Source organism: Podarcis tiliguerta, assembly GCF_965153285.1.
Source record: "Podarcis tiliguerta genome assembly, chromosome: 2".
In the NCBI taxonomy this organism is placed as follows: domain Eukaryota; kingdom Metazoa; phylum Chordata; class Lepidosauria; order Squamata; family Lacertidae; genus Podarcis; species Podarcis tiliguerta.
This window is the reverse complement of record NC_139535.1, coordinates 41,341,781-41,354,548: the sequence shown is the minus strand read 5'-3', so window position 1 is coordinate 41,354,548 and position 12,768 is coordinate 41,341,781. Positions and strand designations below refer to the sequence as shown.

The window sequence follows — 12,768 nt, the reverse complement described above, 5'->3', positions numbered from 1 at the left end:
AAAGTTGGCAGCCTGATCCTAGCCATGCTTAACTCTGCTGAAAGGAAGAAAATTTATTTCCAAGCAATTGGAAAGCAGAGCTCAAGGGTTGTTTTATTTGTTCATTTCTGTTTTCCAGTTGTATTCAATACACTGTATAACATAATTTTATGCACTAAATTATTTTACCTATGCTATGTAACAAGTTTTTGTTTGCACATAACTGAGGGCACTATTCAACACACTCATCCTATTAGTGCAAAAATTACCACTAGCGTTATGGAACTTTCCCCCCTCTCCTCCCCCAGGTGTGTCCTGTGAGCTCCCCAAATCTGCTTTGGTAGATTGGGGGAATCCCTGGAACAGATTTAGGTAGGAGAAGAGGTGTGAAAGTCCCATTGCACTTATAGGACTCTGACTTAGCACTATGTAGAATGGCTGAACACAAGGAAATGAGATGCCTGTGGCGGAGGAAGCAGAAACCCTAAGCCAGGGTAGTCAATGCAGTATTTTCCATAAGCTGTGGACTATAACTCCCATCAGGCCCAGCCAGCATAGCCAGTGATCAGGGATGATGGGAGCTGAATCCCATCTGGCGAGTGCCATGTTGGCTATCCCTGCCCTAAGTATATTTCATTAGATGAAGTCTTTCTGCCTGTAGAGTTTTCCCAGAACCTGCTCTTTTTATAGAACAGAAGCCTGTGCCAAAGAGTGACATGGAATCACGTACCGACTATTAGGGAGCGTGGAGGAAAATGCATCTAGTAGCCCTTGCCCGGAGAATATCTCTCTATCTCTATATATATCTCCTTTAGTGGCTATAAAGAGTGCATGTCAGAACACAAAACACACACCCTCCCCAGAGCCTACAAGTAACTGGCTGCCTTGTTCTGTTATTCAACAGTACTGGTTGAAAGGTTGCAAACACAGCACACCCTTCCCTGAGGACCAGAGACTATGGCAGAGGGCCAGACGCCTTATCTCTGATACAACTGATGCAAAGTAAGAGGCCAGGGAAAGAAGGCCCGCTGGAGATTACTGTGACCTGCCATCTTTGCTCTCTTCATTTAAGGTGACTGGTACTACCCTTTAGTAGATGTCCGTCTCTCTGTATTTGGAGAGTTCCAGGGAGCGAAAAGGTGCCCACAGTAGCTTGGGAGATGGGAACGGCCTGCTCACTTCCTGCTGGGACACTCCTTGCCAGTGAAAGAGGAAATGTTCCTCTCCCATTGCATAATCTTTTGCTGCAATTTTTTCTGCTGTTTCTCCAGTCTATGTGAAATCAAATGCTAGGGAACTAGGAGGCTCTCATATATTGGGGGTGGGGTGGGGGGGTTAGCGGGCAGGAATCGATGAAGTCCGCATTTAAAGGTGACCATATGAAATTTTCAGTTTCCAAAACAATATGAGAAGTGGAAGAAAGCCATATTTTGAAATGTCCACATCTCTGAATTTTGCAATGGAATTCTCCAGCCAAGTAACGTATACAGAAATGCAGTTACTTGGGTAACGTGACCATTAAAATGCATATATTAGTGGGGAGGGAGTGTGCATATTAGGCAAAATTGCAAACAAGCATATATATTAGGAGGAATTCACACTAAACTGCTAATGAATTGTCATGAGTACCTTTTTTTAAATGAAAACTTATGGAAATGTGGAAAACTGCAGATTGGAAAAGTGAGAAACTGAGAAAAATGAACATTGGCTGATTCACCCATCACTAATCACTGGTCCATTTAGTCATGTTCCCTCCCCAAGTGTATTTTTTTCCGGGGGGGGGGGTTGGCAATCATGGGAAGATACCCTTGGGAAAGAAGCCTGTCAAAGTTCAGATAAATAGGTCCAGAGGCTATTGTGCTAAGTGGTTTTGTTTGTCATAAAAAATGGGGAAAGTCTGGGGGTGCATTTCTCCACCTCACCTTCCCAGAAGCACCCTCTGTGAAGCACAAAGAGCTAATTGCCTGTTTTGTGGGGGAAGCCGCCCCAATAGTCTAATTTCATTGCTTATGCCCTGCTTTCACAGCCAAAAAGTCCGGAAGAGAATAATGACTCACACGAAGAACACCTTTGTTATTCCTTCCCCAAAGCACAGTGATTTGAGGGCACAGGGGAAATCATTCACCGTGATGGAAAAACTAGACCTGCCCATCGAAACAAGAGATTTCCCTGCCTCTCCACCCTCTCCCCTTTCAAGCTCCGGTTGTTTCCCAAGTCAGCTTGATTTCATTTCCCAGAAATAAGAAGGCAGCCAGGCTGGGGGAGAAGCTTGCATGTTTCACTTTTATGGGGGAAGTGAAGCAACAGTTCTACTCGGAAGGCTGGGAATTCCCTGGTCCACCTCGACACACCTTGCTAGCAGTGCAATCCAACTCAGGAACGTGAGAGACAGCATCTGATCTGGCCCATTGTTTGGGTTGCATGCAGAGCTGATGCACACCCCTAGTATTTCCATCAGGAAAACAGCACACAGAGAAGGCGAAGGCCTCCCTTTCCTGGGGCTGTAGTCCTGATTCAATCCTACCCACCCACTCATCCCAGGCTGCTTTCAAAAAAGAAAATAGGCAGGAGATCTGGCCCTTTGAATAAATAGAGAAATATTCATTCCTATAGTTCATACAGGCACTGCCAGCCCCCTGCCAGTGCATTTAACTGGCCACAATGGTCAGAGGCAGATAATAGCTGGAGGTGTAAGAGCACACCAGGCTCTTTTTGTCTCTGAATGTTCTTGCTTTCCTGGCAAGACAATTTTCCAAGCCTTCTTTCTTCCCCAATGTAGTTCTTGTTTTGCCTCATGCAGCCATCAGCATCTTTGCTCCACGATCTTGATGTACTGATTCTCAGTAAAGGCAAGAGAAAACTGGTGCTGTGCCAAAAATTTCTTCTGCTTTTCCCCCCTCCATCAACCAGTAGGAAAAGCAATTGCCTTCAATTCTGGTGAAATTTTCATGGATGCATGCAGCGTTTTTGTTCCCTTTACCTTACATTCAGGGCACCCAGGCTGTTTTATTTTATTCTGCAAATCATCTCTCCAGTGCTAACTCTGCCCATGGGATTTTTCAGATCGGAAAGTGTGGGCAGCGATGGAGGCTGCAGAATGCTAAAGAAATGTTTCACAGAAAGAAGAGGAAGAAGACGAAACATACCCTCCTTGGCAACTTGATAAGGTAACCTCAGTACCTTACCACACCTATGGAAACTCTGAAGAAATTGCCTGTAAATAAATATAAGTCATGATCTGCTGTTGTCAACGGCCCTGTCCTAATGTGACACCCTCTGGAGGCAGCCAATAGGGCAGGAAGGCCACAGGGCGGGGGGGGGGGGAGAGACATGGAGGGAGCATGTCTGGGCTGCATAGCCACCTCATTCAAAATCAAGTTATTTATGAGTCAGGTCTTATGGAAAGAGCTTAAATGTTGCCATCACAAAAGATGCATTGAGTTCTGTTGTACCAGCTTGACCGCCTACGACTGCTCTGTGCTCAGTTATATGTGATATAAAGATAAGGCCTGGTGAGGGGAGCAATATCTCAGAGCCTACAAGGTCATCGGGAATGAAAGCTGAATTGTGAAGCTTTCTGAAGGAGTACAGTGAGAGAGTGCCTGTCCCTTCTAAAGACCACCTCTCTGTCGCCTCCCAGCCCCCTAGTGCTGTGATGGCTAAAATTTCACATACCAGGAAAAATCCTGCAATATGATTCTAAGAATTCAGCTCAAGGATCAAATGTTTAAACGCCAGCTAGCTTCAGCTGCACCCTGAGGGCCCCAGCCCAGAGGAGGAGTTAGGGGAGCATGGCTGGTTTAGTTGCACTGGGCACAGGGCCTTGGGGATGCCGTCACTATGGACAAACAGTGGCATACAAATTTAATAAATAATAATAACTATAATGTAGAATGGAAGGCGAGAGGGGTGTGTGTGGGGGGGGGTGAATTTTGGCATTGTACATGGTGCTGCTGACATCTGAGACCCCAAGATCCACCGCTGCCCAGTTTCTTCATGATGTTCTGGTTTCAAAGCTGTTTCCGTCACCGTACATGCACCTCTATGGATTACTTCAAAAAGCATCCCTGGGGAAGGGCTGCAGCTCACTGGTCCAGCAGCTGCCTTGCATGCAGAAGGTCCCACGCTGAGGCTCCAGCATCTCTAGGAAGGGCTAGGAGAGACTCCCATCAAAATCCCTGGAGAGCTGATGGCCAGCTAGTGTAGACAATCCTCTGCTATGCTCCTGTTTTCTCCAGATAACTCCACTCAGGGTCCCCATCTCTCTGGCCTTCATGAGGCTCTGCAGGCCTCTACAATCACAGTGATGTTCTCCTCTCTCTAACTTGACTTGAATGGACAGTGATGGTCCAGGCTGTCACCTTTGGCTTCATGTGCAGTGACAGCCTTGCTGTTGTGTTTCTTGTAGAGTGACCGCGTGTCCTCCTTTACAGAGGACAATCTTCATTCTGAAGGGCTTCCAGGAAGCAAACACGCTGTCCTCCATTTGAAGGCCTCTCTGATCCAAGTCTGGTTTAAAGATCAAGAACCTCAAAAAGGGAGAATGGAGGTCCTGAATTTATTCATCAGCAGTTAGCAACACCTGCACATTAGAATGAGCCAACACACAAGTCAGCAAGTCACACTCTTCCCCACTATGGTGAGATGTAGCACTATTTGAATGCCAGTAAACATTCCTAAATTCCATACACATAAATTAGCAGGTTCAAATCAGTAACTACTTTGGTCCTGGTTTTTGGTAATGTATTTCTCTTTTCGGTTGATGGATAAATGGTCACCTTAGCTGCCTGGCGAGCTGAGGTTGATGGGAAAGTGATGGGAAGCATATTTTGCAAGCAACAGACACTGTGATGGGTGGTGTTATGACTGGAGGAGGCTCTTTAAAACAGCACAGAAAGGAGGACAAAGCAGAGATCAGGGCTAATAAGCAGCTGCCTGAAGCCGACTCCCCTGAAAGGAATAGAAATAAGCCTTATGTAACTGGATCTCTGTAATCCGCCTCTCTGTTGGGTTTTGCCTTGGGCACTTTGTGAAGCTCAAGGAAGAGCCTCTGAGGTCTTAAAGTATCTGACAATAAGACGGCATTTAAACACAGCCCAGTGTCCAGCAAGGTGACTACACAGAGACAAGTATAACCTGGTGAGGGCAGGAAGGAGCCATTTGTTGGTTTAATGCAATAGACGGGGGGGGGGGGGTATATCTCTTATTCCTCCATCCATCCTCCCTTCTTGACATGGCACTAAAGGGGCTTTGAGATTTAGGCCTGAGATGCAATTATGCAGGATAATCCTTTGCTGCCACAGAGATGTAAGGTTCTAAAAAGAAAGACCTTTCTTTAAATTAAGAGGTACTTGATCCTGTGCAATGACAAGTTGTGTTCCCGAAACTCAAAATATCTGACCCTGTTGTTATAACTGGTGTCAGCATCATTGCCTCAAACTTCTGAAGAAGAATGTGGAGGGACTGATTGAACGAGATCTCCAGGTAGGTTGTGGACATGGGCTAGGAGGTTCCTGTGGTTGTGGGGTGCGGGGCTCTAGCAACTAGGATGGAAGAGAAAATCATTCTGTTTGCATTTCCACATGACCCTATCCAATCTGCATTTCCCAGACAAAGATGTGGATTGAAACATAGTCATCCTTTGACATTCGTACTTCACCCAAATTTTGCAATGCAGTTCTCCAGCTAAAACATGCATGGAAAAATGTACATACGAGGTGAAAGTGTGAGCAAAAATGTGTATATTCGTGAAAGGCATGTACCAAAGGCATTATATTAGGAGAAATTGCTTGCAAAAATGCATGCCTTAAGCAAATTTGTGTGCAAAAATGCATATCCTAGGAGACTTTTCTTTTTTTTGCAGAAATCATAGAGTTGGAAGGGACCTTGAGGATTCCAGTCCAACCCCCTGCAATGCAGGAATATCCAGGTGTCCCATACTGCTTGCCCTGTGGAACGCCCTCCCACCAGATGTCAAAGAGAACAACAACTACCAGACTTTTAGAAGACATCTGAAGGCAGCCCTGTTTAGGGAAGCTTTTAATGTTTGATGCATTATTGTATTTTAATATTTTGTTGGAAGCCGCCCAGATGGGCGAGGTATAAACATTAAATTATATTACAGTGGTACCTTGGGTTACATACGCTTCAGGTTACATACACTTCAGGTTACAGACTTCACTAACCCAGAAATAGTGCTTCAGGTTAAGAACTTTGCTTCAGGATAAGAACAGAAATTGTGTTCCGGCAGTGCAGCGGCAGCAGGAGGCCCTATTAACTAAAGTGGTGCTTCAGGTTAAGAACAGTTTCAGGTTAAGTACAGACCTCCGGAACGAATTAAATACTTAACCCGAGGTACCACTGTATTATTATTATTATTATTATTATTAAACCTTGGCGTTATCAGCACCACACTCTAAGCAACTGAGCTATCCTGTCAAGAGATGGGGTAAATGGAATTTAAGATTTGAAAAAATAAGAAACAGAGTGTGGGTAAGTGGGGAACAGCACAGAAAGAATTGCCCATCCCTCCTAGTAACCTGCAATCCTGCTAACTTCACCCATGATGGACAAAAGCAAAGTAAATGATTTAGTATGTGCAAACATATGCAAGTTGTTGCTTACTTGGGACTTACAGCTTTCGTAATTCAGTTTCCCTTGATGCTGAATCAACACCTTTCTCTAATCACAGACTAGGCACTCCAGGAGAGGGATAAACACACGATGGAGAAGGGACAGAAAGGGCTGAGGAGGGTTTGGAAACTGACACGAGGCGGAGGAGCAAAGCAGTTTCGCTCTTTGGCAACGGGAGGGGGAGAAACAAAGCGCAGAGCTGTGCCGGCTCGTGGCTTTCCTGGCAGCGGCACGTGAGGAGCAAGAGCTGCTCCAGATGTAGGAAACAGAAACTGCAGCCTCTGCAGCTGCTGGCTTGTGAGCAACTCTCGTTCCCCGCAGTCTCTCTCAGATGGAGGAGAATCTTCCCCCAGCAGCTCAGTAGGAAAACAAAACAGAAAACGCACAGGTCTTTCTCTGCAACATAACAAGGTTGATGTAGCCTGGATTTCCTTTCCCTTTGTGCTGCAGGAGGGAGACAGACCATGAAGGACCATGGAAGAATGATTTCCCTTGAGGCCAGACCACCCACGGCCCATCTTCACCGCCCCCCGCCCACGAGTATCAGAAATGTCAGATTTCCAGGTGAAGGTGCTCGTGGGTGCTTCCTCCCCAACCAGACACAAGCAAGTTGCACTGTCTTCATTTCACTTCTCCATTTCTCTGTTTCCGGTCACAAATACTGAGCAACGCCCCCTCCCCTTTTACAACCTATTGCAGTTTTACTCAACAAACGCAACATAACATCGTTGCATTTTCTCTCCCCTCCCCTGTCTGAGTGACGGGGAACTTCTGGCTCTCCAGGTGTTGTTGAAATACAACTCCTCCCATCCAGAGGCTTAGCTAGCAAGTCGGGTGCCCAGTGCGCCCTGACCCTCCTCCCCTCCTAGCTACACCTCTGCCACCATCATCCCTGGTCGTTTGGAGTCCCAACAACCTCTGCAGGGCCACAGTTGCCCCACCCTTCTTCCAGGCAGGTCTGCACCATACATTTAAAGTATATGGCTTCCCCCCAAGAATCCTAGGAGGGGGAAAGAACAGTTCCCAGGTTTCGGGGGGGGGGGAGAGTTGTGTGCTTTAAATGTTTGTTGGGTGCACTTTAAATGTGTTGTGTGAATCTGCCCTCTATCTATCTATCTATCTATCTATCTATCTATCTATCATATCCTCCAACATTTCTCCAATGAAAATAAGGACATCCTAATGAAATGCAGGGCATTCTAGGATCAAATCAGAAACTGGGCTGGCTTCTGTAAATCTGGCATTGTCCCTGGAAAATAGGGACACTTGGAAGGCCTGCTATTTATCTGTCTGTCTGTCTGTCTAGCTAGTGCTTTTTTCTTTTAAAAAAGAATATGTTAAGGGGTACTCTCATTTTCCTACTCATATTGAATTACTGCCCCTCAATGAGGCCAAACTTAGATTCACAACATGTTTAGGAGTATGCGTACCCCTGCATACCCACAGAATAAAAGCACTGTATCTATCTATCTATGAATGAATGGATGATGTAAGTATAGTTATACTGGGGAATATAGTTATATTCCCCAAAGAGGAGTACAGTGGTACCTCAGGTTACATATGCTTCAGGTTACAGACTCTGCTAACCCAGAAATAGTGCTTCAGGTTAAGAACTTTGCTTCAGGATGAGAACAGAAATCGTGCTCCGGCGGCGCAGCGGCAGCAGGAGGCCCCATTAGCTAAAGTTGTGCTTCAGGTTAAGAACAGTTTCAGGTTAAGTACAGACCTCCGGAACGAATTAAGTACTTAACCCGAGGTACCACTGTATATGGCTCATTCTACTTCACATGTGCTGTATACCTTTCTCTCCCAGAATCACAGTACACATTCTTCTCTGACTGGATATCAGGCAGCTCCCTATGACCTGGCAGGTTACGGACTTCAAGATTCGCAGCCTTTGTTTGCTTCTGATGTAATTCATTTAAGCCAGAGTTGCTACCTCAGTAATAGGCCTGCCTTGTTATGTCGGCGAGTGAATCAATGAGCTGGGGTTTCACTCTCCCTTAATTTGATGTGGTGTTTGAGGGTAAGTGGTGCCCCTTCTGTCATAGCCTCTGGCTTTGTGGTGGTCATTAGACCTTTTACGTCTCTGGGGAAACACGAGCGTCATCGCAAGCCTCACAAGCTGGGAGCTCCCATGAAACTGTATCGCCGCAAAGGGCTGCGGGAGGCTCCTGGGTCTTCTTAATGGAACTGAGGTAACTAATGGGACCTGAGGTTTCTCGTACGGAACCTCCCAGTTACGAAACCCAAGTTGTTATTCTGTTCCACTTGACAGGTCATCCTAGGGAGGAAAAGATCCAGGCTGCTCTGTCAAAACAAAAAGGAGCCAAGAAAGCCTTGCCTCTGAGGATTAATTATACAGACTGTAAAGCACAGATGCAAAAAGAAACGAATCGGCACTCAGATCCTAAGCACAACGCACTTTCTTGGAATCAGAAAATTGAGAGCAGATTCACAAATAAGCCTTAGCAGGGTTGTGTTTTCAGACAGCATTGGAAATTGGTAAACAAATTAAAAATGCACTTTCTTACTACCATGGTGCCGAGGGCTGCTCCAGACAGTGGCGGAGCGTCATGCTCCAGCACGGGGGGGGGGGGGTGTAGAGCAGGTGGAGGCGGGGCTGGCGCACATCCCAGGGGTGTGACGCGGCACCCACAGGAGCTTGGCATGCATCCTGGGGGTGTGGTGCCCAGCGCGGGCAGGGGGGCAGCCACGATGGCACCCCACTGTGATCGCATTGCCGGGGCAGTGCGCTCCTCCTACACTCCTCTTTCACTGCCAGTGGCTCCAGATAATCTATTTATTGAGCACTCATTCTGATCTGCTAGCACAAAGCTTACATGGTTGGACTACAACCAGTCTTTATTGTATACTGTACCACTTTGGTAAGGTCCGGTTGCAAAGTGGTTTGTAAATCTGCAAATAAAGTAAGGGGAAGGGACAAATGTGAAGGGAGGGGGGACTCTGATGAGATGGAAAGATGGGGCAGCTTCAGAAGGTGCTGAGGCCATGGAAAATGAGACTGGACTTGCATAGGATCCCTGAGCCACAGGTTGTCCGTCTGTGCTTTATAGCGGGTGTGGGGAAGCTTTGGCCTTCCAGTTGTTGCTGAACTGCAGCTCCCATCACCTCTGGCCATTGGCCCTGCTTGCTGGGGCTGCTGGGAGTTGTAGTTCAGCAACATCAGGAGGACCAAAGGTTCCCCATGCCTCCTTTATATAAACACTGACATTATGGTCTCCTCTGTGCTGGAGAAGTGAACCTGCTTGAATGCTTCCTGTGTAAATAAACAAAGGCACCAACCTCCCCAGCCTGCGGAAAACAAGAACATCGTAAAGAAGGCAGAGCTAAAATCCATCTCTTGCATGCACAGCTGCCCTGCAGAAAGAGTTGTTCTGACTGGAGAAGATTAAGGCTCATTGGGCTTCTTGTCTGGGCTGCATATGCTGGACCCATCCTCTGAGTCCCATTGCACTCACGGCCCTTTCAGGGATAGAGACACACCAGGCAGAATAAAAGTTTGCACAGTTCCATATATATCACGGATCTCAGGTTGCTGGTGATTCTGAATGAATTTCAGGCTAGCAAGGATGCAGAGACAGTCCTCCCAGACTGGAAGGGCTAGTAAATTAACCTTGCCCAATAATAAGAGCCTGAAAGTGCCAGGATTTAATATTTCAGAGAGAAACCTCCCTCCTACTAACTGGTTCTCCTGGCAATCTGATGAACAGCATGCTTTTATCAATACTGGTCAACCTTCCCAATTTCACCAATCAACAATCAAATGCATATGGGTCACTTTTACTCATCCCACAATGAGGAGGTGGTAGACCTGTTTGGCTCTTGCCAGTATCTGATGTGTGAAAGTATCAACACTTCCTACATTAATGAATAACCATTTATGGCCCTCCTGAACCCCCAGCGGCTGTTGACATACGTTGGGATCATTCCTAGGCTAAGCAATTAAAAGGAACTTTTATTGCCACATAACGCTGCATGTTTTGCCAGGGAGTTCTGGCTTTTTAGGTGGCAAAATACCTCCCTCTAGATTCTAGGTTCCCAAACAGTGCAAAACCGATAAGGAACTTTGGTGTGTCATATTGACAGTACCCTCCTGTGGGTGACAAAGTAGAAGCTCCTCACTCCTTTGCAATCTGCATAAGACCTGGGTGGAATCTACACACATAAAAAACGCTGTGAAAATGCTGCTGCTGTTGTTGTTTTTTTAAAAAAACATTTTGAAAAATACATTGAATTTGGCATAGCTCACTGTCACCATCTAGTGTCACACTTGTATATTGCACATTACGAGACATTTAAAACCTTTTATAGCTGAGTCCCTGGATGCCTCTAAGTCTGTGCAAGACATACCTTAGGGCTACTCTGCAATTCTGCACAAGCGCAGAATTTTCTTGTTTAAAAGAGAAAGCTAAAGGGCTTTAGGACTAGGGAATAGCTTAGTTGGCAGAGCATGAGAATCTTAATCTCAGGGTCATGGGTTCAAGCCCCATGTTGGGCAAAGGTTTTCTGCATTGCAGGGGGTTGAACTAGATGACCCATGAGACCCCTTCCAAATCTACAATTCTATGATTTTATGATTCTGTAATAACTTCCTGGTAATAATGCCTCTGAACCCAGAATGCTTCAGAAGGATTTTCAAGCTTCAGAGAGCTATGCTTTAAGTGCCCTAAGCTACCCCCTTTATATGAACTAAAATGCATTATTATGCTTTTTTAACGTATAAATGCAAATATATCTCATTTATACAGGTTTCAGCACTTGGCTTTTCTTTGTACAGTTCAGTCACTTGCAGTGCAAGATACAGAAAGAGATGGGTTACGTCTTCCCCTCCTAAACATCAATCATATAGAAAGCCAAAATTGCAGTGGAAATAAATTTGGGTAAGCAATCAGCACTTCCTGTCACCCTGTTGCTAAGACAGCATGTATTGGACCCATTCCCTAGTTACATTTCCTAAACTGAAAGCAGATATGTAGAAATTGCCACGAGGATTAGCTTGCCTTTTGTTGTTGTTGCCGTTGCAAATATCTCGGCTCAGCCCTGTGCTGTTGTGAAGTGTGTCAGCCTGGCTTGAGAAAACATCTTCTAGGTTGAAAGGAATCATGGGAGATGTGTGTCTCTCGTATGCTGAGCTGAGGATACAAGTTCCTGATGTCATTTTAAGAAAATCATTGGTCTAATCTTGGCTGGGTCTTTTGTTTGTCTGTCATCATCTGGAGTTTGTTAAATCCTTTTGGCTTAGTAGATGTGGATGCTGTTGTGTCATTCATTGCGCTTGCCAGCACAACAGCCCTCAGCCACTCCTGCTTTGGGTTTTTTTTACACATGTAAAAAAAGAGGGTGACAGTTTATTCCTTTTTTCCCTCCTGCATTGTTGTGTCAGTCATCTAGAGGCCTTCTTGGTGCAACGAAGACTAGAAGTGACTTAGATCATTTCAGCATTGTGGCCCTGAGGATGTCAGCAGAGAGCTTGGGGTTGGGAAGGCAATTATGTGGTGAGATTCTTGCCCATCCTGGCTTGTTAAGGCCAGTTGAGTGAAGCTTAGGAGCCTACTGGCTGAAACCGTCAGCATTCCACTGCAGGGAGGGAGGGACCGTTCTCTGTTAAAAGAGGTGGTTGTCTGCCCACTCCTGAAGAAACTGTCTTTAGATGAGGAGGATGGAGCCAACCTGTTTTTAAAATCTAAGAAAATCAATCAAACATGTGGTGGCAGGGCAAATTAAGGCGTACACAGACGTTGCATCCTCCCTTGACCCATTTCTGTCAGGTATTGGGCTTGGTTATGGAACTAGGATGGCTTTAGTGGCGCTGGTTGTCCTATTTCCTGCCCAAAAAACCATGACAGGTACTCTTACTTGAAAAATGTGAACATTTATTATAGCAGTGTAACAGGACAAACTTGGCATCGAGGAAAAAAACAAGTATCTAGTCGAGGAGCTCTTAAATGGCAAGGGAACAGCAACAAAACAATCCAGCCCAGGATCAAGGGCCAGCATTCAGGCACCTGAGATTAGTAAGAAGGGTTCCAAGACTGAATGGGAGCCATGAGGTTCTTCCAACAAGTTTCCCCGCCTACATGCCAAATGTTTAATCAGAGGTGGAGAATACCCAGTACACATAAGAATCCCTGC

The 12,768-nt window shown here is 45.8% G+C and overlaps 1 long non-coding RNA gene across 1 annotated transcript; it reads left to right on the top strand.

Annotated features, from left to right (window-relative positions):
* Positions 1 to 832: 832 nt before the first annotated feature.
* On the top strand, positions 833 to 6,060 carry LOC310671293. Its single transcript, XR_014507946.1, has 3 exons — positions 833 to 1,051; positions 3,043 to 3,146; positions 5,843 to 6,060. It is a non-coding gene; the product is annotated as an uncharacterized lncRNA (long non-coding RNA).
* The last annotated feature ends 6,708 nt before the right edge of the window (positions 6,061 to 12,768 follow it).